Source organism: Enhydra lutris, unplaced genomic scaffold (assembly GCF_002288905.1).
Source record: "Enhydra lutris kenyoni isolate GAN:26980312 unplaced genomic scaffold, ASM228890v2 scaffoldscaffold1, whole genome shotgun sequence".
NCBI lineage: Eukaryota > Metazoa > Chordata > Mammalia > Carnivora > Mustelidae > Enhydra > Enhydra lutris.
The window spans coordinates 11,724,364-11,734,181 of record NW_019154085.1 but is presented as its reverse complement, the minus strand read 5'-3'; positions in this window follow the sequence as shown (position 1 = coordinate 11,734,181).

The window sequence follows — 9,818 nt, the reverse complement described above, 5'->3', positions numbered from 1 at the left end:
GGATTTTGATGCTTGTTCCCTTGCCATGTTAGGGAAATTCTCTACTATAATAATTCACTCCAATATACCTTCTGCCCCTCTCTCTCTTTCATCTTCTTCTGGAATCCCAATTATTTTAAATTGTTTCTTCTTATGGTATCACTTATCTCTTGAATTCTCCTCTTGTGGTTCAGTACTTATTTGTCTCTCTTTTGCCCAGCTTCTTTATTCTCTGTCATTTGGTCTTCTATATCATTAATTCTCTATTCTGTCTCATGTGTCCTAGCAGTAAGAGCCTCCATTTTTGATGGCACCTCATTAATAACTTTTTTTATTTCAACTTGGTTAGATTTTAGTTTTTTTATATCTCCAGAAAGGGATTTTATTTCTCCAGACAGGGTTTCTCTAATATCTTCCATGCCTTTTTCGAGCCCAGCTAGCACCTTGAGAATCATCATTCTCAACTCTAGTTTGTGACATATTACCAATGTCCATATTGATTAGGTCCCTAGCCATCGGTACTGCCTCTTGTTCTTTTTGTTGTGGTGAGTTTTTCTGCCTTGTAATTTTATCCAGATAAGACCATATGAACAAGAGAATAAGACTAAAAGGTTGGCAAAGACCCCAGAAAAATGTACACTAACCAAATCAGAAGAAACCCCAAACTAGGGGGAAAAGAAAGGGGGTAAAAAGAAATTTTAAAAAGTATATGTGTGTGTATATATATATATATATATATATATATATATATACACATGAACAGTGTGTCTTTTATATGTGTGTGTGTATATATATATATATATATATATATATATATATATATGTATATATATATATGACTGGTGAATAGAACAGGGCCACCCACTTGATTTTGGGTGATTTTGGTCTCTTAGAAGAAACTACCTTCCCAAATTTTAGGGAAAGAAAAACTCATATATACACAAAAATAAGCATAAACACGATGAAGGGGTGGAATATGACTGTAAAGATGAAAATTTAAAAAATATTCTAAAAATAGAATTGATAAGATGAGTTGGTTGGGAAAAGAAAGGAAAAAGTTAAAAGAGAAACGTGCTCAGGCTGGAGACTAGAACAAAGCCATGTGCTAGATTTAGGGTATATTTTGATCTATTAGAAGAAATTGTATCCCAAAATATTTTAGAAAAGGAAGACCTATATGTATACAAAAAATAAGGTTAAATACAATGAAGGATAAAATATGACTATAATAATGAAGGTTTAAAAAGATTTTTTTAAAGAAAGGATTTTTATTGTTAAGATAAACTAGTTTAAAAACTTTAAAAGAGAAGAGAGGAAAGGTTAAAAAATAGAATAAGAAAAAAATAAAATAAAATAAATTTTAATTTAACTTTGCAAGACTAAAGGATCATGGGGAAAAGCCATGAGTTCCAGGCATTGCTTTCCCCTAGTTCTGGAGTTCTGCTCTTCTCCTTGGTCACTGAGCTTGGTCTTGGCTAGATGGTCTTGCTGATCTTCTGAGGGAGGGGCCTGTTGCAGTGATTCTCAAATGCCTTTGCCTGAGGGGGAATTGCACCACCCTTACCAGGGACCAGGCTAAGTGGCCTCTCAATCTCCAGCCTGGAGGAGTCAAGAGCTCGGGGCCCCTCTCCTCAGTGCACCCTCGGAGAAAAGCAGTCAATCCCTCCCATCTCCCTGGTCTCTGGCCACCCTCTGTGCTTACCTGGCTCGTGACCGAGTGTTTCTGTCTCTGGCTTACAGCCCCATTTGAAGTCTCCAAACCCAGCAGATTCCTGCCTCCAGAGAAGGAAGGTAAATCTCCCCAGATCTGCCACTCATGGGGTCCCTGCTTGAAGAGCAGTGGCCCGGCTGTGCCTTGGATCAAGGTTTAACCCTGATCTGGAAGCTCACTCTTTGGCTCTGTCTCTATAGTCAGCTTCCCCGCTCTGATACCTGCGAGCTCTGCCACACTCAGACACCCCGTCTTTCCGTGACCCTGTGGGTCCTGAGACCACACTGTCCCCACAAGGGCTCTACCCCCTCCCCCACTTACCCTCTAGAGCCATGTCCTTCAGTGGAGCAGACTTCTAAAAGTTCTGATTTTGTGCTCTGCTGCTCCACCACTTGCTGGGAGCCAGCCCCTCCCCCCACAGTCTATCTTCCTGTAGCTTCGGACTCACTTCTCTGCACATCCTACCTTTCAGAAAATGGTCAATTTTCTGTTCCTAGAATTGCTGCTCTTCTTCTCTTTGATCTTCTCTTTGATTCGGAATGGTTTGATAACTATCTAGCTGAACTCCTGCGACCTGATGTCATTTCAGTCCACTACTCCTCCGCCATCTTGCCTCCCCCATTACTACTAACATCTGAATAGGAGAGACACGTTCCTTTTACATTAAGGGAAAACATATTTTCTCAAACATTTGTCATGATGCTGATAGACTTTTAAACTGCTCTGAGCTCCACACTTCATTAAGAAAACAAGTCTCAATATTTCTACTCTATAAATAAGAGTGATGGTGACACTTTCTTTGTTCTGATTCTTTCACTGACTCATTCATAATCACTCATTTATTCATTTAGCAAATGTTTATTGAGCATATATACTGTGTTAGGTACTAGCACGACTAGCATGACAGTATTAAACAATGAAAATACCCTCACTTAGAATTTCATGTTTCATCATTAAGATCTCAACACACACATAAGCATGTAAATGTGTGCACGTGTGTGCGTGTGCCCTCCCCCCATATCCAAACTGGTGGTGCGTGGGTAAAAAAGTACCAATTCCACCAATTTTTGTTTCCAAGAGTTTAAGTGAGTAAATGCTATTTATATGCAAGGCCCTACATTGGGTACCGTGTATTAACAGTTCTTCATTCATTTCTTCAACGAACATCTACTTAGTATCTATCACTTACCGATACTTTGCTGGTCACTGGAGTATAGAGGCGAACAAGAAACAGTCTCTTCTCAATTGTTTTCCCTTTTTGTGGGGGTGGACAGTATATAAACAAACACATTCAAAACCACTGTTAGGTACACAAGGGAGCTGGCATTCTAGACAGAGTGGGAACACACACAAGGAATGCTTCTCGGATGAAGTTTGTAAGCTTTGAGCTTTTTCTTTGTGAACATCTCTGGGTGTTTTGTCATCCAGAGCCATCCAGATGAGTATGCAGGTTGTGTGCTGTTGAAGGTGAGGGGCATTATTTATTATAGATTTCTGTATTTTAAATAATAGTTTTCCTAAAACTTTTGATAAATGTATTGTTTTAATAAAACCGATATAGATCAACCATTGGCAGAGGGAAATGAGCCAGGGGTGCTACTTTCTAGTGTACACAGAGATGCCACATGAACTGAGGGCTGTGGAAGAGTAGACATCCCAAACTGACAAGGTGGGAGAAGGGTGTTCCAAGTGGAAGGAGTGCTTGTGCAGGACATGGACCAGCATGGTGCACTGGGGAAACTGTAGCTAGTTCTGTGTCTTTGGATTGGAGGGTTCCTGGCTGAGGTGGAACCATGGGAAGGAGACCACAAAGGTGGGTACAGACTCGATCACATTCTCTACCTGGGTCCAGTTTTAACCTCCAGCATCATACCTTCATGTGCTAGAACTGCCTTCTCTCCCAGGTAAACCAGATGCTGTCTTTCACACTTTTACTTAAGCATTATGCTAATTGGGGAAGTTATGGCTTTATTCTAATTTCCTGTGGCATGTGTAAAAGTCAGTGTAAAAGTCTCCCACCAGTGAGATTTAACTCAGTAAAAGAAACCTTTCTCCAGTTGTGTGTGTTTAGTGCTTTCTCTACCAAAGGACTGTATTTCTTAAGCCTTATAGGGACACAGAAGAATCTCTAGGATTCTGTAGATCTGAGAGCTACTCATGTAGACCTCTGCACTGTGCAGCCTTTCACTCATGCTACACAACATTGTGTTCATCACCAATCCCTCTGCCCATCCTTGCTTGGTAAATATCTTTTCCCCTGTCTTTTTAATATCACCATCTATTATTTCTATCACATAACTACAGGTAAAGCTGGGTGACTCAGGTTAAGTACCACTGTTCCTAAAATGACAGAACAGTGAGGTCTAATATCTGCAGTAAAAGCTCTTTGTTTGTGAGTAGCCCACTGGCAAGCACCCTGACCAACATCCATTCTCTTTGGTGCGGAGCATGTTCCGTTGGGTCATTGCCTTGTCCCACTGGGAAAGTTGGTAAAGATTTTGATTCATACCTCTGATTAGAAGCAACAAGAATGAACTTTGGCTACATTCTGGAAAAGAGGAATTTATGGGAAAGATGTGGAGGACTAAAGGAGCAAAGCTGAGTGAAGGTTCATACTAGGAAAAGTTCAGGACTCAGGGTAGCTCTGGGTTTCTGCATGACAAGAAATAGTGGACAGGATTGGTGAGGCACTGCCACTGGGAGTGGACACTCAGCTGTCCTTACTACCCTGTGCTGAAGACCCAAAGCTCAGGAGAGCATGTCTGATGGGCCCAGCTTGAGTCAGGCACTCAATCACTGGGAAGGGGAGGGAAGACAAACCCTGTTCTCTTATGGTCTTAATTGACAGACCCTCAAGACTGCACTTAATGGAGTCAGGTGATGGCCAGCAAAGGAAACTGGAGTCTGGTTAGCAAAAAAAAAAAAAAAGAAAAACGGTGTTGGATGGATGGATAAATAGATGGAAGGAAGGAAGGAAGGAAGGAAAATTTTTTTAAAAAAGTGGGAGTGGAGGTGGACCCTGATGGTCAGAAAAAATAATTGTCCATTACAATATTTTTTTCTCTTTTTCCAAATTCTGAAAAGCCTGCCTTCCTTTTCTGGGTGTTGGTAGAGAAGTTTTAAGATCCTCCTGGAATTTTAGGAACTAAAAAAGAGTGAGGAATACATATAGTGGGAGTGACAAGACTTAGGGGTTTGTCTTTCCCCCATTCTGATTTTCTCAGTCAGATATTCTGTTTTGATTCCATTTTATAATTATCAATCATACGCACTTGAAAATGTGAAAATAGAAGAAAGAAAATCACTGGGGAGAGGTGGATTTTTTTTTTAAGGAAAAAAAATTTTTTTTTGAAACTTGACTTAGAAGAATGGGATTCCTTCAATTTGCTGTATGCAAAGTAACAGAGAGCTTAGTGTGTCCCGGAGATGGGTTAGACAGATGTAGCACTTAACTATTAACATTTGTGAGATTCATTCCCACCAGTGAGATTTGCGAGCAGCTTCCATGAGATGCTATGCCAAATCAGTTTAGTACTTTCCTCGTTTGTCACTGTGCCGTGAAACTGGTAAAATATAGAGGAAACAGAAAATTGGGCACATCTGTGAATTTGGTTGTGTCCTGATTATAGCAATGCAATTCCACATATGTGCATGTTTTCACAGGAGAACAGGTTTCTATTTGACTCCCAACTCCATCAGTGCTCAGCTGATGTTTTATAGCTCCCCTGGGTTCAGCAGGCCTTGCCTCTATGGAAACAGCAGCTTAGCTATAAGAGTCACTGGCACTGCGTCGGTATCTATTTTCTTAAATTACGGCAAATGGGGATTTGGGGCACACTTATGTCAACCCCCCCCTACATATTTCTCCTATAGTAATGCTTGGCATATTTATACTGTGTCTAAGCAGCGAGCCCCAAACGCTAAACATGTATTATTTCTTACATTCAAGAGGGTTCAGGAGCTCTCATAACTTCCATTTACAGAAAAGTGGAAGTGTGAGGCCCGTGGCCCATGAATGAATACCTTATTTTAGGTATTAATCATCTCTTTCTCCTTCTCAAAACAAGGTGAGTGGTGCTCGAAGCTGCAGTCATGTCAGTAGTCACACTACCGTGTTGGACTGTGTTTGCTCTTAGAGGTTCTCGCACTTGCGTGTGCCTGAGGACCATCCAGAGATCTGTTTAAGCTGCAGACTGCCCTCTCCATCCACAGAGATTCTAGTCCTGGAAGTCTGGGGTGGGACCCAGGCATCCATTTTTGTTTTGTTTTTGTTTTGTTTTGTTTTGTTTTTTAAGATTTATTCATTTTAGAGAGAGAGAGTGAGCAAGCAAGGGACAGGGCAGAGGGAGAGAGAATCCTGAAGCAGACTCTCCACGGAGCGTGGAGCCCAGTGTGGGACTCGATCCCAAGACTCTGACATCATGACCTGAGCTGAAATAAAGGGTCAGTTGCTTAACTGACTGAGCCACCCAGGCGCCCCTGAGATCTGTACTTTTAACAAATACCCTCCCCACCACCTGGTGATTCAGAGGGACCACCCATTGAGAAATGCTGATGAAATAATCAAATTACAAGCTCATTAATAGAGAAATAGCAGCAGAGCTCAGAGGTGACTGCAAATCCTAGTTTCAAGCAGGGCTCCCCGTCTTCTCCAAACACCCCTCATCCCACATAATTTTTCCATATTTGGAAAGTATTTCTGGAGAGCCAGCTGTCATTATCACCATAGTTTAGGAGTCCCCAGAAGGGTAAATCATCTTAAAAGAAAGAATAATAATGTCAAAACCAAAGCTTGACTCCAGTTTTGAATCCATTTGCATAGTCAGTCAAAAGAAGACAGCCTCAGTTTGTCCTGCCAGGACCTGGAACCATCTTGGTCATTCGGAAGAAGCAGCAGCCATTTCTAGAAACCCTTTCCAGAAGCAGAATCCACATCTCTAGGGACTTTTCTAACCTCCATCAAACTGCTTCTCTTGTGGCAAGTGAACCTTCTAAAACACACACGTTCTGTCCCCACAGTTCCACTACGGACTGTCATCACTCTGGTAACAATGACAACTCGCTCTTATCGCTTGCTACGTGCCAATAACATGATGGTCAACCTTGCAGTTGATACTCCCGATAATCTTATGATGCAGATAGTGTTTTAGACCCACTTTACAGATGAGGAAGCTGAGATGTACTAAATCACCAGCCACAGAGGCGAGTAAGTCTACCGCCTTGATTCCAAACAAGTTTCTGGGTCCCTGCACATAACCACCATCTCACCATCTCTCTTGGAAGACAGAGGGTGAGTTTACAAAGGCAAAGTTGTTCAGCTAAAAAAAATCTTTGGGATAAGAAAGTAGGATATGGTAGAATTAAAGTATGCTTTTAGGCAGAGGGCAGTAGGATCCTCATTTCTCAGAAGTCAGACTGCAAAGGACCGTTGCAATACCTTCCATACCGGGGATTACTCTCCATGTAATTATACCGCGCACAGTACTTTTAGAGTAATTGTATACGTAATCAAATATGGCACAAATCTAAGTGCTTGAAAGCGCCTGCCAGACTCCCCCCACTCCCAGACCCAGTGGAGTCCTATGTACTAAACTCTCGTTATAATTTTCCCCCTGGTTTCACTTGGATTTCCTTTAATAATGTTTGATTGTAATTTAAAAATCAGTGTATATATGGAGTAGATGAAGGAACCAAAACTATTCTCTTTTGTCTTTTAGAAAAGTGACAGTTAGAAAAATGCTCAATATAATCAATTCACTTTTTCCCCCTATTGAACTAGCATTTTATCAACCACAAATATGCCTCTCCACATAAGACAGTCGCTGCAGCCCTGTGGTAAAGGCAGAGGACTGAAGTCATTGCCAAAGAAGCATCAAAGCCTTCAGAGCAGCTCTTGATGTGCTCAGTTTCTAGCTCAAAGAAAGAGCCAAAAGAAAGAAGCCAATGGCAGAGATGGCTTTGGGCTATGCTTTTAAAATAGGTTTAATGTAAAGGCAAAAAAATGGCAACAAGATATTCATATATAAAACAGATATCTGCCGCCCAGTGAGCTGAGTGGAATGAGGTTCCAGGATCTCTCAATGTTCAGGCAATGCTGATCCTATTAACAATAGGATTGAAAGAAATAATGGATCCTAATAGCTAATTCTGACCTAATGGTGTCCCTGTGGGAAGTCTAGAGATCTTAAGTGAGGCATGACGATCCAGTATGTTTGCAATCCTATTGATATTAGGATCGGTAGTGCTGGAACAGTGAGAGGTTGAATCCCCTTCCACTTTTCAAGCTGAAGTGACTGACAGTCCGTGAAGGACTTGTCCGGGATGTCTAAGGGAACTTTGGTCTCTTCTTGAGTAAACCTACATACTGGTTTGGTAAATCACAGCCCTGCTTTGGGAGTCATCAGTATCAGTAATATTATTACTCTCCCCGCAGCTACTCAGAAATATCTGATTTTACTGGTCTGCAGTCATCTGTCGTCCTTTTCTATCTACTCTGATTTGCTACATTAGAGTGTGTAGGAACTGTGGTGGGAATGGACGCCAGCCACCTTAGCCACAGCCTTTCATGACAACCTTCTCTGTAATGGGTAAGAATTCTCTTTCCATCTCAGAAGGCAATACGCTGTCATGGGAAGAGGGCAATGCTAGCAGAGATATCAGATTGAGGCTAATGTGAGTGCTGCCGTTTATCAGTTTTGTGGCATTGAGCAAGTTACTTATCTTTCTGAGTCTCAGTTTTCTCATTAAAAAGTTGAGGTAAAGCTCAATCTTATAATGTCATCATAAGGAATGGAATTAATTGAGTGACGTAAATGAAAGGTAGCTGGTGTCCTTGTTGAGATGGTGATGGGAAAGAAGAAAAGAGAGTGATACAGACTCTAGCCCTCGCGTCTTTAAAGGTAGGATTCACTTAGGGTGATTTTCAAAAGAAGATGGAAGTAGGGAAACAAGGCAACATGCTTCCCGTAGCTGAGGGACGATGCCAGGAAGTAAGCAGCTAATGATGTTCTCTAAAGACAGTAAGGTAGTGCCAAGCCAGAGAGAGAAAGACCCAGAATGGTAGAACTCTCTAGATAGAGACTGGTAGAGTGAGCTGGGTTTATGGTTCCCTTGTGAGTTGCTGGAAAAGACATTCATCTAAGGTGACTTCACCTCCTTCACAGGTCTGGCATTCCTTCCAGAATCTACTGGAAAGAGGGTGCTGGGTATGAAGGTGGGCAGTTGTGAATGAGAATTATAGACCCTGAGGATAGGATGGTTTGGGAGTCAGTGGCAGTACGCATGTGTGGATCTTCCCCAGGCTGGAAATAGAACAGATATTCTCCAGCAGCGCTGGTACTTTGTTCTAACTTTGTCGTTAGAACACACTTTTAGTTCTTTTAGTCTTAGGCACCAAGACTAGACACCAGCATACATATAAATGGAGGCAGCCGCGTGTTGTCCACAGTGGAGGGCAGAGCCCTCATCCTCTTTTCTGTCTCACAAATCTCCCTGTTCAAACGAAATCATGGGGTGCATTTTTTTTTAACTTCTCCAGCAGTCAGGGTCTCGAGTACACAAGACTGATTATACATTTGGAAAAAAAACAAAAAACAAAACCAAAAAACCCCACCTGATTGTTTAGGAGAAAATGGGAAGTGGTAATTTTGTAGGTGATGTAGTTTTATATTCCCTCATTTAAGAATGTGGATTTTGTTTCATCATTTATGGAAAATTTTATACTTTTGAGTCCAAATAATATAACTAAAAGAACTGGTGATAATGAGTGAAGCTGACATACCTGAGTATTTTCTTACATCCTTGAAAACCTTTCCTTAAATGGCAAGAGCATCTCCATTAAATAAATGCATGAAAGTTACAACTTTCTAAAAGAAGTCCAACTATATGTAGAAAATTTAAAAAAAAAACCTAGAAGACGATGATTTTTGCTAATAGAAAAATTAGGTAGAATAAGGGTGGAAATTGGGAAAAGATAAAGTCTTTACTCCACAAATACTTTCTATAATTAGAAAACATAGCAGAGGAAAAAAAGTATGATATAGAAGTGAAAGGTAAATAGATTTCTGTCTGATCTGCTTGAAAATTATCCTCATCACCAAAAGGGCATCTTCAAACTTGAAATATAAAG